Genomic DNA, 15,295 nt, shown 5'->3' with positions numbered 1-15,295 from the left:
TTATTTTTGTTGGACTGTTTTGATTTTGCTTATGGGTGTATATGTATATGTGTATATTCAGTCACATTTTTTTATTGTTGTTCTAAACCTCTGCATCTATGTTGGGCTTTTGCAGTTCTGTGGTGTTTTCCTTTTTTTCTTTTTTCTTCTGTTTTTTCTTCTTTTCTTTTCTCTTTTTTATATTTTTAACCTTTAATTATTTTAAACCTATTATATTTTTTCTACATTTACTCCTTAGCTTGCCTTTCCTCCTGTTCTTTTCCCCTTGCAGTTACTGTACTGTATATAAATCTTCTTCATCTACCTCGACTTAACTTTCCTTATCTATTCTTTCTTTCTTTTCTTTCCTCTCAACATATTTGTTATTTTTGTTTTCATTGCTTTATTCCCTGCTTGGTACCCTTCTTTGGTTTTGTTTTCCACTTTGTACTTAGTTTTGTTCTTAACTGGTAAATGTGATTATTTATTTCCTTTGTTTGCCGGGTCAATCTATTGTACTTTATTTTTGTTGGATTGTTTTGACTTTGCTCATGGGTGGATATGTATATGTGTATATTTCATTATTATTATTTGCCTGATTTTGTAACTGTCATTTGTCTGGGGTTCACCTTTGGTTTCTCATTTTTGGATATTTGTTTTAATCTCACTTAATGCCATTAAAAAAACCACCTCTGGAATCTTCATTCCTGACCAGAGATCAAGCCCTGAGCCTTTGGAGTGAGAGCACTGACTCCAAGACCCTAGACTACCAGAGAATTAGCCCTAGGGAGTATCAAATAGTGAGAACTCACACACAGGAAACACTTGAATACAAGACCTGGCATCACCCAACCACCAGTAGCACCTGTGCAGGATGCCTCATATAAACAACAAAAACAAAAATACAAACCAAATAATCAGCAGACAGAATTACCACCTCATTCAGCCTTGCCCATCAGAGGAAAAACAAACAGAAACTCAGCACAACTCTCACCCTGTATGAAGCTTACACAAACCACTGGACCAACCTTAGGGCAGAAACCAAAAGGAAGAAAGAATTCAATCTTGAAGGCTGAGGAAAGGAGACCTCAAACACAATAAGTTAAAAAAAATAATGAAAAGTCAGAGAAATACTACACAAATGAAGGAACAAACTAAAAATACGAAAGTCCAAATAAATGAGGAAATAGGCAAATTCCCTGAAAAAGAATTAAGAATAATGATAGTAAGGAATATCAAAAACCTTGAAAACAAAATGGAGAAAATGCAAGAATTAATCAACAAAGACCTAGAAGAATTAAAGAATAAACATACAGAGACAACACAATTACTGAAATTAAAAATACTCTAGAAGGAATTAATAGCAGAATATCTGAAGCAGAAGAATGAATCAGTGAGCTGGAAGATAAATTGGTAGAAATAACTTCTGAAAAGCAGTATAAAGTAAAAAGAATGAAAAGAACTGAGGATACTCTTAGAGACCTCTAGGACAATATCAAACACACCAACATTAGAATTATAGGGGTCCCAGAAGAAGAAGTGAAAAAGAAAGTGTATGAGAAAATTTTTGAAGAGATTATAGTTGAAAATTTCTGCAATATGGAAAAGGAAATAGTCAATCAAGTCCAAGAGGGCACAAAGAGTCCAATACAGGATAAACCCAAGGAGAAATGCGACAAGACACAAACTAGTCAAACTAACAAAGACTAAATACAAAGAAAAAATATTAAAAGCAGCAAGGGAGTAACATACAAAGGAAACCCCATATGCTTAATAGCTGATCTTTCAGCAGAAACTCTGCAGGCCAGAAGGGAATGGCAGGATATATTTAAAGGACTGAAAGGGAAAAATCTTCAACCAAGATTACTGTACCCGGCAAGGATCTCATTCAAAACTGATGGAGAAATAAAAAGCTTTTCAGACAAGCAAAAGTTAAGAGAATTCAGTACCACAAAGCAGCTTTACAACAAATGTTAAAGGGACTTAAATAGTCAAGAAATACAAGAGAAGAAAAAGGATCTACAAAATCAACCCCAAACAATTAAGAAAGTGACAATAGGAACATATATATCAATGATTACTTTAAATGTAAATGGACTAAATGCTCCAACCAAAAGACACAGAGTGGCCGAATGGATACAAAAACAAGACCCATATATATGCTGTCTACAAGAAACCCACTTCAGACTCAAGATACATATAGACTGAAAGTGAGAGGATGGAAAAATATATTCCATGCAAATGGGAAGCAAAAGAATGCTATAGAAATCCTCATATCAGACAAAATAGACCTTAAAATAAAGATTACACGAGATAAGGAAGGACACTACATAATAATCAAGGGATCAATCCAAGAGGAAGACATAACAATTGTAAATATCTATGCACCCAACATAGGAGCACCTCAATACATAAGACAAACACTAACAGACATAAAAGGGGAAATTGACAGTAACACAATAATAGTAGGAGACTTTAACACCCCACTCACACCAAAGGACAGTCATCAAAACAGAAAATTAATAAGAAACACAAGTCTTAAATGATACATTAGATGAGATGGATCTCATTGATATTGTCAGGACATTCCATCCAAATGCAGAATAATACATCTTCTCAAGTGCACATGGAACATTCTCCAGGATAGACCACTTTTTGGGTAACAAATCAAACCTCAGTAAATATAAGAAAATTGAAATCGTATCAAGCATCTTCTCTGACCACAGTGCTATGATACTAGATATCAACTACAAGAAAAAAAGCTGTAAGAATCACAAACACATGGAGATTAAACAACACATTTCTAAATAACCAACAGGTTACTGAAGAAACCAAGAGGGAAATAAAAAAATTTCTAGAAACAAATGACAATGAAACAAGACAACTCAAAACCTATGGGATGCAGCGGAAGAAGTCCCAAGAGGGAAGTTGATAGCAATACAATCCTACCGCAAGAAACGAGAAAAACATTGAATAGACAACCTAACTTTACAGCTAAGATGACTGTAAAAAGAAGAACAACAACAAAAAAAATTAGTAGAAGGAAAGAAATCATAAAGATCTGAGCAGAAATAAATGAAAAAGAAATGAAAGAATAGCGAAGATTAATAAAACTAAAAGCTGATTCTTTGAGAAGATAAAATTGACAAACGTTTAGCCAGACTCATCAAGAGAAGAGGAATCAAATCCACAAAACTAGACATGAAAAAGGAGAGATTACAACAGACAATGCAGAAATATAAAGGATTATAAGAGACTATTATGAACAACTATATGGCAATAAAATGGATAACCTGGACGAAATGGACAGATTCAGTCTTGGAAGACTGAACCAGGGAGAAATAGAAATTATGAACAATGCAATTACAAGCACTGAAATTGAAGCTGTGATAAAAAAATCTCCCAAAAAACAAAAGCTCAGAACCAGATGGCTTCACAGGAGAATTCTATCAAGCATTTAATGAAGAGCTAATGCCTATCCTTCTAAAACTCCTTCCAAAAAATTTCAGAGGAAGGAACACTTCCAAACTCATTCTACAAGGCCACCATCACCCTGATACCAAAACCAGAAAAGGACAACACAAAAAAAAAACACAGACCACTGTCACTGATAAGCATAGATGACAAAATCGTCAACAAAATTTTAGCAAACAGAATTCAGCAACACATCAAAAAGCTCATACACCATGATCAAGTTGGGTTTATTCCAGGAATGCAAGGGTTCTTAAATATATGCAAATCAATAAATGTAATACACCATATTAACAGATTGAAAGATTAAAACTATATGATCATCTCAATAGATGCAGAAAAAGCCTTTGACAAAATTCAGCACCCATTTATAATTAAAACTCTTCAAAAAATGGGCATAGAAGGAACCTACCTCAACGTAGTAAAGGCCATATATGATAAGCCTACAGCAAACATTATTCTCATTGGTGAAAAACTGAAAGTGTTTCCCTTAAGATCAGGAACAAGACAAGTGTGTACACTTTCACCACTATTATTCAACACAGTTCTGGAAGTCCTCGCTACAGCAATCAGAGAAAAAAAAGAAAAAGAATCCACACTGGAAGAGAAGTAAAAAACTCTCACTGTTTGCAGATGACATGATACTGTACATAGAAAGTCCTAAAGATAGTATCAGAAAATTACTAGAGCTAATCAGTGAATTTAGCAAAGTTGCAGGATACAAAATCAATACACAGAAATCACTTGCATTTCTATATACTAACAATGAAAAATCAGAAAGCGAAATTAAGTAATCAATCCCATTCACCACTGCAACAAAAAGAATTAAATATCTAGGAATAAACTTACCTAAGGAGACAAAAGAACTATACACAGAAAATTATAAGACACTAATGAAAGAAAGACATAAACAGATGGAGAAATATTCCATGTTCCTGGTCAGTCAGTCAGTCAGTTCAGTTGCTCAGTCGTATCCAACTCTTTGCAACCCCATGAATCGTGCATGCCAGGCCACCCTGTCCATCACCAACTCCCGGAGTTTACCCAAACTCATGTCCATTGAGTTGGTGATGCCATCCACCATCTCATCCTCTGTTGTCCCCTTCTTCTTCTGTCCCCAATCCCTCCCAGCATCAGGGTCTTTTCCAATGAATCAACTCTTTGCATCAGGTGGCCAAAGTATTGGCATTTCAGCTTCAGCATCAGTCCTTCCAATGAACACCCAGGACTGATCTCCTTTAGGATGGACTTGTTGGATCTCCTTGCAGTCCAAGGGACTCTCAAGAGTCTTCTCCAACACCATGGTTCAGAAGCATCAATTCTTCGGCACTCAGCTTTCTTCACAGTCCAACTCTCACATCCATACATGACCACTGGAAAAACCATAGCCTTGACTAGACGGACCTTTGTTGACAAAGTAATGTCTCTGCTTTTTAATATGCAGTCTTATCTTTCCTTCCAACGAGTAAGCTGTAAAGTTTAGATGAGAGAAAATGGGAAAAGTTTATTTGAATCAGAGCATGATGTCTTCAGTAAACTTTCTGGCTAGATTACTACTCATAGCCTCTGTGCTAGGACTGTGGTTCATTCACTGACTCACTAAACATTCATGAAGTTCTTTTAAGGCCAGAGTAGAGATGTGGGAAAATTGAGGTTCACAGAAACTCATTCCCAGAACCCTGGGATCTCTCAGTTGTAGGGTCAGAGCACAGATACCTTGCCAGGTAGGGATAAGCTACTCCGGGGGCTCAGGTGAAGTCACTCCTAGGAATTTCCATCTAGTGCCAGGCAAAGACACAGGGAGTCCAGGAGCGGGGAGATCTCGAAGCTGAGGGGCAGTTGCTGTTGCTCTAGGAAGTGGAGCTCAAGATCAGTGGTACAGGTCTCAGAGAAGCATGCTGGGACCAGGGTGGGGTCTTATCCAGAGGGTTCCAAGAGTTAGAACAGGCATTTGAAAGCCAAGGCTCAGTTAGATGAATTGAGGCAGGAGACTTGATAGTGAGATCCTTGGCTCAGGGGAAGTCAGGGTACCCAGTTAGGCCTGGGTACCACAGTGTAGGTAATGTGACAGACGTAGGGAAGAGGCTGGAGCCATTTCTATACCTGCTACTTCAGGTAGAACCAGAACAGGATGGGCCCTCCTGTGGGAACACTGTAAGGCCTGGCTGTGGGAGCTGGGAACTGAAGCCAGGAAAGGAAAAGGGCGCAGTCAAGATGTTCAGTTCTGGACCTTAGCCTGACCCTCATCTCCCTAGTTTCTCTTGACTTCTGGAGACTCTGGTTTCCAATGGGTAAAGAGGAGGTGTTCTCCTTGTCCTGGGAGTACAGCTTATGCTAACAACTGACATTGCTCTTCCTAAGAAGTCCCTGAGAGCCTCCCAGAAACATCTGCTGGATCTGAGGGGACCAGGGGTACCTCCTTCATCCCCTCAGTGTATGGGTTTGGTGTGGGATTTGCCAGTCTGGGAAGCTCAGGGCTCTGGGCAATTCAGGCCTGGCAGATTTCCCCCACCTGCCTAAAATTCAGCAAAGGCCCCTCCCCAGCCCAGTGCTGCACCTCCACTCTCCAGTCTTTGGAGCTGCAGCCTTTATTTCAAGTCCTGGTTCCCCAGGGGCTGAGTGGGGAATGAGGACAGCTGATAAGCCTGACATTATTGACTTTATGAGGAGTATGCAATGAATTTACTCTCTGCAAGAAGGCTGCACTCTTATCTGCTACCCACAGAGCATCTAAATCCTCATCTAGGGGACCCATTCATGAATCATGTCTCTTACAAAGACCAGAGAGTATAAAGAGAAAAAAGGGAGTCGCATTCCCACCCTTTTCTTTTCTCCAGTACCTGGCTTTGCCCACCCTCACTGCCCTTACTTTCCCACTGCCCTCGGGTTTATTGGCTGGAAATAGAAGCACTCACAGCTCCAGGCCTACAGAGTTGAGGCCAAGCCAGCCTGGTCTTGAGAGTGTCCGCAGCTGGGCACACTCAGGGCTGTGTGTGCATCCCCCTAACTGGTAACTAAGGGAAGAAAAGCCCACTCACTTGAAGCCGTTGTGTGCCCTGGTTTCTGCTGCAACTGTCAACATTTGCTCTGGACAAAAATGAAATACCCACCCAGCCTCAACACCAGGTGTCTTGGTGGCGAAATGTTAGGGCAGGCCAGGGGGAGGTTACCAAGGGGCCTTGGGTCTAGGGAGCTGGAGAGTGAAAATTAACTGTAAGAGAGAGCCTGCTGGTCAAGAGAAGTTTTTCCTTCTCTTCCTCTGACATCTCCTTCATTCATCCAGCCCTGCAATGTTGGCTTCAGTTAGTGGAAGGAAATAAATGCTTCTTTAGTAAGTAGCACAAGATCCAAAGCAACTGGAAGGAGAGAGGTGACAGCCAAGATAATGGGTTGAGCAAATGAAAGAAAAAAAGTGCCTTTTGATTAGGGGGAATTAGAGGCACGTGTTCATATTCCCTGTCTAGTTTTTCGGTAAAGTTTTCTGGTAATAAAATGATTGTTTATTGATCAGCTATACTTTAGCATTTATTCCCAAGCATTAACTTTACATACATTAGAACACTGAATCTTGCAACAACCCATGAAGTTGATATTATTTCCACTTTACAGCTGAGAAAATTGAGACTGGGAGGAGTTAAGTAACTGCCCAGTATGGCAGCTGGTTTTGGAGCAGAAATTCAAATTCCAGTCTGCCTCCAAAGCCTAATGAAGGGCCTCTCAGCTTCTTTGCCAGACTGCTTTCCACTTGGTATTCCTCAGTAATTTTTCCCACTTAGTCTACTGCGTATCAGTGAATATTTATCACCCCCATTTTATAGAAAACAGGCTCAGAAGAGTATTTTTTTCCAATTTGACCAACTTTTGATTTCTTAAGCAACTGGCCAATTTAATTGAGAATGTTACCGTGCATCAGTGAGCCTTTAAACAAATTAAAAAATTCCTCTACTTAAATCCAAACCAGTAACCTCATCATTGTGCTCATCCCAGGCAAGGCACTGGGTTAGCAGATAGAAAAGAGGGGAGACAAGAAGAAAGGGCATCAACGAGGCAGTTGAACAGTGTTAAACAACAGTGCAGGGAGCCTTTGCAAATCTGATTCCGGATTGTGGATAGATCACTCTCCCCACCCCTACCCGCTTTATTCAAACAGGGCTCCTCACGTGTGGATCCAGTTGAGGACCGTCATTTGCTGACTCCTAGATGCAGGATGCTTGGTAACAGGCTGTGGCAAGCTTCCAAGTAAGGATAATTGTGTTTACAGTGTAATGTTATTTCTCCTCCTTTGTCAAGGAAAGTCACTGTGTGCTACAGGGGAAAACCTAGTTCAGCAGGTTTGTTTTCTCCTAATCAGTATCATTTTTTTTCCTCTGTTGTTCCTATCTATAAGTATGTCCAGGGCTACAAAACCTGTGTACCTTAGGGACTCTGGTCTAAAGATTCTAGCATCTTCACTTTTCTGTCACGACTAGGGAATAATCTCAGGGAAGTCCCAAAATGATGATGAAAAGCCAAATCTCTCTTTTCTTGGGAGAGAAGACCAAAGCTCCCACCCTTCCCAATGGGCCATGTCAGTGTATTTCTCCCTTCCACATACCCTGGTTTCCCACGTCACCCACTTTCATCATAGAGGAGCTAGCTACTTGCTCTGTTATTTTTCTATTTGGGGGATGTTAGAGGAGGGGTGGCAGGAAGAGTCTCAGAGGAGGGGTACTCATCAATCAGTTGCCCTGTGGGTCCTGTGAATGGAGTGACATTAAATCCATGAGAATTTATAGCCTCTGCTGGCTCTGGAAAGATGTTTGTATAAGTACTGCTAGTAATACAGTCAGCTACATGTGAAGACTTGTTTGGGCATACATTTTAGTATTTAGGGAAATACTAAATTTATTTGGGAGCTAAATTCTGTGGGAGCAATATTTTGTTGGTGGCTCAGACAGTAAAGAGTCTGCCTGAAATGCAAGAGACCCAGGTTCAATCCCTGGGTTGGGAAGATCCCCTGAAAAAGGAAATGGCAACCCACTCCAGTATTCTTGCCTGGAGAAATCCATGGACAAAGGAGACTGATGGGCTACAGTCCATGGGGTCGCAAAGAGACATGACTAAGTGACTTTCATTTTCACAATATTTTGTTTTGTCTAGGATAACAACTTGTTGTTAATGTAAGTTTATAATGAAAATATTTAATTTTTCATTCAGTTCAGTTCAATCGCTCAGTCATGTCTTACTCTTTGTGACCCCATGAACTGCAGCACGCCAGGCCTCCCTGTCCATCACCAACTCCCAGAGTCCACCCAAACCCATGTCCATTGAGTCAGTGATGCCATCCAACCATCTCATCCTCTGTCATCCCCTTTTCTTCCTGCCCTCAATCTTCCACAGCATCACAATCTTTTCCAATGAGTCAGCTCTTCGCATCAGGTGGCCAAAGTATTGGAGTTTCAGCTTCAACATCAGTCCTTCCAATGAACACCCAGTCCTACCAATAATCTCCTTTAGGATGGACTTAGTTGGATCTCCTTGCAGGCCAAGGGACTCTCAAGAGTCTTCTCCAACACCACAGTTCAAAAGCATCAATTCTTTGGCGCTCAGCTTTCTTTATAGTCCAACGCTCACATCTATACATGACCACTGGAAAAGCCACAGCCTTAACTAGACGGACCTTTGTTGACCAAGTAATGTCTCTGCGTTTCAATGTGCTGTCTAGGTTGGTCATAACTTTCCTTCCAAGGAGTAAGCATCTTTTAATTTCATGGCTGCAGTCACCATCTGCAGTGATTTTGGAGCCCAGAAAAATAAAGTCAGCCACTGTTTCCACTGTTTCCCCATCTATTTCATAAAGAATGAGAAAATTGGGTAAAATGCCTAGCATGACACCTAGTACTTAGTGCTACATAAGGGATAAAGAATTCAGTGTGTGGCCTGGAGTTGGTGCTTGATGCCACCCCCTTTGTCAATCCATCATCCTCTTGGCTGTATCCCTATCACAGCCTCCTAGTCTCCCCACATCATTTCTTGGCCCCCTCCATACAGCAACCAGAATGTTCTTCTCATTTCCTTAAACAGTCATTAAAGAAACTCCTTCCTTGGCCTTAGAAGCATTCACTTTACAGAAACAAGTTATGTGACTTCTGATGGAGAGTGGGGCAGGCTGGAGGCAACCGTTGGAGAATGAGTTGTCACTGTCTTATGTTCATTCATTGAAAGCAAATAAACTGGAATGAGACTTGTTTTAAAGAATCCAAAATGGAGATGGGGGGGCTCCTTTAAGAAACCAAAGGACTCAAGGGAACCTAAATTTCCCAAATAAAATGTCACAGAAAGATAAAACCTATGACCAAAAGTAACACCCTCATATTGACAAATTTAATTGTAAAAGAACAGTTTATTTGGAAAATGCAAATTTAAAAACAGGAGTTGTAGTATCATAAAACAAAATGGAATTCATGACAAGAAGCAAGGCAAAGAAGATCATTTTATGTTGACACAGGGCACAGTTCTCTTAAGTCAAAACTTCCATGAGTCTTTATGTATGAAATGCCTTGTATTTCAGGGTATAAAAATCTAAAGCAAACACTCCTGGAAAAACCAAAAGGAAGGAAACAGACACAAAACAGTAGAGGAAGATATTCACATAATTCTAACAGATCAAATAGACCCAAACTCCCATGAATATAGAAGATCAATTTAGTGGATATATATAAAAAATTTTATTTTTCAAACAGAGGGTATACCTCCTTTTCTGTTACCTATGGGTCATTTATGGAAGCTGATCATGTTTTACCAAAGAGAAACTCTCAGTAAATATCCTAAAGCAAAAATAATACAAGATATATCTTTGACTACACTGCAAGAAAATTAGAAATTAATAGCAGGTGTTTACCAAAAAAATACCACAATAAGGAAATTAAACAACAACAACAAAAAACCTCTCCAAAAGAAAACTTAAACAACCCGTGTTAGAGGTTAACGGCAAAGATACTCGAGTGGAAATGCAGGATGACATCAAAGACGTATCAGAAGAAAATTCATAGCCTGAAGTGCTGTTCTTTTTAAAAAGAATGTAAATTAATGGACAATCTAAGAATGGAAGGTAGAGAAGGGACAAAATAAACACAGGCAAATGAAAAAGAGCTGATGTAACAAAGATATAGTAGAAAGTGAAAGAAGTCAAAGGGAGAAAGGCAAATACAGTATGATTTTACTCGTGGAATACTTAAAAAAAGTAAAACTTAGATGTAGAAAATGGAGTAGTTCTTACTAGGAGGGAAAGGGGTGGGGATGGGGCACAATAGCTAAAGAGGGGCCACTGTATTGTGACAGAGGGAAACAGCTTTTGATGGTGAGCACTCTCTACTTTTGGTAGTATCCAGGGAAACCTGGCGTGCTGCAGTCCATGAGGTCACAAAGAGTCAGACACGACTGAGCGACTGAACTGGACTGAGCTGAACAGAAGTTGACATATATTATTGTACACATGAAGCTTATATAGTGTTATAAACCAGTTACACCAATTTTTGAAAGAAGATGGAACCTAGAAGGTCCAAAAAAATTTAAAAGATAGTATAAATTAATACATTAGAAAATGAGAAAAATGATGAACCATAGAGGTAGTTTTTTAAAAGAAAAATGGACAAGCTCTGCAAAGCTAATAACAGAGAAGTCATAAATATACAAGGAATGAGAAAGATGATAAAGTAAATATCGAGATAGTTTTAAAAACTTTGAATAACTGTATGTAACACTTTATTAATGAATGTGAAAATGTCGAAGTTTTCTATGTCAAAGTACCAAAATTAACTTGAAAGGTAGTACACTTGAAGGAACAAAACCTATCTAGGATTGACTAGTAAATTCTATTAACTGTCAAGAACCAGCTAATTCATGTGATGAATAAACTGATGGAAGCTTAACAATAAATGCATGGAAGGAGGGCTGGATGTATAACTGCATAAATGGAGAAAAAGATGGATGTGTTGGGGCCTGGATAATGCAGAATTAGGAACTGGGAAGGAGGTTAAGATGAGCAGGGAAGAAGAGAGTTTTAAGACTGGATACAGCTGGTGCTTGACCTTGAGCCAAAATGACCTTAGCCCACAATCACCTGGGCTAACCGGAATCCCTTCTGAAAACCTCAGTTTGGTCTTTCCTGAAGCTGACAACCCCAGCACACAGGACTAGAGATCCAGCATCACAGGCTAATCCAGACAGATCAATTAAGTCAGCAGAATCAGAAAGGCTAACAAAGCTGGAGCCCTCCTAACGACCTAGTTCCCTCCCCAGCCCCCTCGTCCCTCCCCAGGACCCTGTCCCCACCTCCCTCCCGCAGGTGCAGTCTCTCCAGGGGGCGGTGAGAGCCATGAATAGTAAGGGTCTTAGCTCAAGCACACAGAGGCGTTTAGCTGCCCAAACCTAATCCCCCGATAATCGGATTATGTAAATTCCTACTTCAACCCCTTCCCCTGCAAGACCTCGCCCCTAAACTCTCCACACTGTGGGACCAGCAGGAAAGACAGCACAGCACGCTGAAGAATCACTGCTAGTGGAATGCTGCACCAAAATGCTTTCCCCATTTTAAAAATTATAAAACCAGCAATAACATAGAAGAGACTTCGGAGAAGAAACCAAATGTTGACCTCGGTTGCACTGTGCTAGCACCTCTGTGCTCCATTCTCTGCAGTCCTTATCTTTCCCTTTGTCCTTTCTCTCGATCCTGGTCCACTTGTACACAGATCCTGTTTTACAATTATTGTTGTTTCCCTTAGCTTCACATATTTCCAGTCTTGCTTCCTAGTTACCGTGCTGTGCTTTGCTTAGTCGCTCAGTCGTGTCCAACTCTTTGTGACCCCTTGGACTGTAGCCTGCCAGACTCCTCTGTCTATGGGGTTTCTCCAGGTAAGACTACTAGATTGGGTTGCCACGCCCTCCTCCAGGGGATCTTCCCAATCCAGGGATCAAACGCAGGTTTTCCACATTGCAGGCAGATTCTTCACTGTCTGAGCCACCAGGGAAGCCCAAGAATACTGGAGTGGGTAGCCTATCCCTTCTCCAGGAGATCTTCCCAACCCAAGGATCAAACTGGGGTCTTCTGCATTGCAGACAGATTCTTTACCACCTGAGCTACCAGGGAAGCCCTGCTGCTGCTGCTGCTAAATCGCTTCAGTCGTGTCCGACTCTATGCAACCCCATAGACAGCAGCCCACCAGGCTCCCCTGTCCCTGGGATTCTCCAGGCAAGAACATTGGAGTGGGTTGCCATTTCCTTCTCCAATGCATAAAAGTGAAAAGTGAAAGTGAAGTCGCTTAGTCGTGTTCGGCTCTTAATACCCCATGGACTGCAGCCCACCAGGCTCCTCCGTCTATGGGATTCTCCAGGCAAGAGTACCGGAGTGGGGTGCCATTGCCTTCTCTGTACACTTCTTCTTTATAACTGTAGAATGTGCCATTAAGAATATATTACCTCGCAGGCTTTGGCTGAGAGGAAGGATAATGTAGGTTCTTGGTTTAAATTCTAATGTGTGCTCTATCAGGACTGAGGTAGGATGGAAAAGCATGGGCACCAAGAGGCCCGGTGAGAAAGCAGTTCTCCTTAATGGCACACAGAGACAGGCAGCAGAAAGGACAAATCAGGGCTGCTCACTGCAAACACTAGAGTATGTTCCCAAAGGCCCCTTTGAGCCTGTGCATCACTGACCAATTCATTTTTTCCAACCCACCCTCCAGTCCATCCTCTGACGCCAGAATGAGCCTCGGAACCTGTAAATCTAAACATATCACTCTTATGTTGGAGGCACACAGTTGTCTTCACATGGACTGCCCTCTCCTCCACTCCTACATGTGTGATTCCTACCCAGCATCTCCCACTCTTGTACCCGGGCGGCCCAGGCCCCTGCCTTGGGTTTTGTGCTTTAGATGGCCCTGCCCTGCTCTGGCCCTACTCCTGTGCCCACCACGTACCTGCCCATTTCCCACATTCTAGACCATGCTTAGGGTATCAGGAACCCCTGAATTTAGATCACACTCTGTATCCAGAACCACAGCATTTCTGCTCAAATGGCCTTGAGTCCATTGTCAGAACCTACATGGACGTGAGTCTGAGTGAACTCCGGGAGATGGTAATGAACAGGGAGGCCTGGCGTGCTGCGATTCATGGGGTCGCAAAGAGTTGGACACGACTGAGCGACTGAACTGAACTGAACTGAACACGGGCCTTTTTCTTAGGTCCATGTGGACTGGGAGTCCATGTTATATACCAGGCCCCTCACAGAGCAGGACAGCTTGAGGTGGGAAGAGAAAAGGGATGGGGATAGGTCAGTAGTCTCCATTTGTACCCTTGTCCTGGGTCCACCAATGTCAGAGGCAGCCCTGCCTCAAGGCCTAGTTTAAATGTCATCCTTCCCACGATCAATTGCTGATCCTCCAGCTAGAATCTTTGCCTCCCTACCTCCAATTTCATACTCTCTGGCACTCAGGACTCTGTGCCTTGTATTTGGTCATTTTTGTCATGTCCTCTTCCTCCCAAAGACTGTGAACTAACTCCTTGAAGGCAGATATATAATTTTCTTAACTTCCCTGCCCTCTGAGAACCTAGCAATTTGGGCAATAGCTTTCTTATTTATAATAAGAACTGTATTCATTTTTTTTTGAAGAGGGGGGCAAACAACCCCCAAATCTCAATGGCTTACAACAGCAAAGATTTATTCCTGTCTCACATTATGAAGGCTGGAGTTGGCTATGGGTTTGTTTCTTCAGAGAGCAACCCCCAACATGACTTTCTTATGACTGAGCTCAATCAGCAATAACTCTTAAAGCTTCTAATCCATTACAACCAAGTCAAGTCCATTCACATTCCATTGTCTGATGTAAGTCACATGGTCAAGCCTGGAAGGGAGCAAGCTGTCTCTTTACCTAAATTACCTACAGGGAAGCACTGCCAGTCACATGACAATCCTCTCACAAGGAAGGGAGGGAGCCAGTAGTTGTAACAATAATGTGATTTATCAGAGTAAAATTTGCATTAGTCTGACTGTGTGCTAGGCCCAGTGCTAAATTCTTTACCTGTTTTGTTTTTCTCATTTAGTCCTCAGTTCAGTTCAGTTCAGTCGCTCAGTTGTGTCCGACTCTTGTGACCCCATGAATCGCAGCACGCCAGGCCTCCCTGTCCATCACCATCTCCCAGAGTTCACTCAGACTCACGTCCATCGAGTCTGTGATGCCATCCAGCCGTCTCATCCTCGGTCGTCCCCTTCTGCTCCTGCCCCCAATCCCTTCCAGCATCAGAGTCTTTTCCAATGAGTCAACTCTTCTCATGAGGTGGCCAAAGTACTGGAGTTTCAGCTTTAGCATCATTCCTTCCAAAGAAATCCCAGGGTTGATCTCCTTCAGAATGGACTGGCTGGATCTCTTTGCAGTCCAAGGGACTCCCAAGAGTCTTCTTCATCTAGTCCTCATGACCCTATTATTGTCCCCATTTTACAGATGAGGAAATTGAGGTAGGGAGAAGTTACATGATTTGCCTATGGTCATATAAGTGGATAGATAGGGGATTTCAACCTGGGTAATGCAAATCCAGAGTCCTTTGCTCTTACCCACTAAGCATTAATGCCTCTGTGAATTTATTGTGCCAAATCCTATGCTGGTACCTTCAGAGAGTATGATACCTAGAAGTTTGATTTATTAACCAGCATTTGAAGAATGCCTATTCAGTGGGACTGGAGAGACAGACAAAACAAATAAGTAAAATATTACTACATAGCAGTGAATACTAAGGAGAAAAATAAAGCAGGGTAGGAAGATGCAGAGCCTTGTGTGTGTGAAGGTGCGGTTTTAGACCTTGTGGTCAGAGAATC

General features: G+C 41.6%; 1 protein-coding gene across 2 annotated transcripts in view; it reads left to right on the top strand.

Moving 5' to 3' along the window:
- The window catches only part of FKTN (fukutin), an 88,090-nt gene that overhangs the window by 62,870 nt on the left and 9,925 nt on the right, over nucleotides 1-15,295 (top strand). For both annotated transcript variants that reach the window (XR_011254217.1, XR_011254216.1), the window contains exon 11: nucleotides 7,601-7,689. The gene's annotated coding sequence lies outside the window, so the exon portion shown is untranslated. The remainder of the gene's footprint in view (nucleotides 1-7,600; nucleotides 7,690-15,295) is intronic.

Source organism: Ovis canadensis, chromosome 2, assembly GCF_042477335.2.
Source record: "Ovis canadensis isolate MfBH-ARS-UI-01 breed Bighorn chromosome 2, ARS-UI_OviCan_v2, whole genome shotgun sequence".
In the NCBI taxonomy this organism is placed as follows: Eukaryota; Metazoa; Chordata; class Mammalia; order Artiodactyla; family Bovidae; genus Ovis; species Ovis canadensis.
This window is presented reverse-complemented; position numbering and strand designations above follow the sequence as displayed.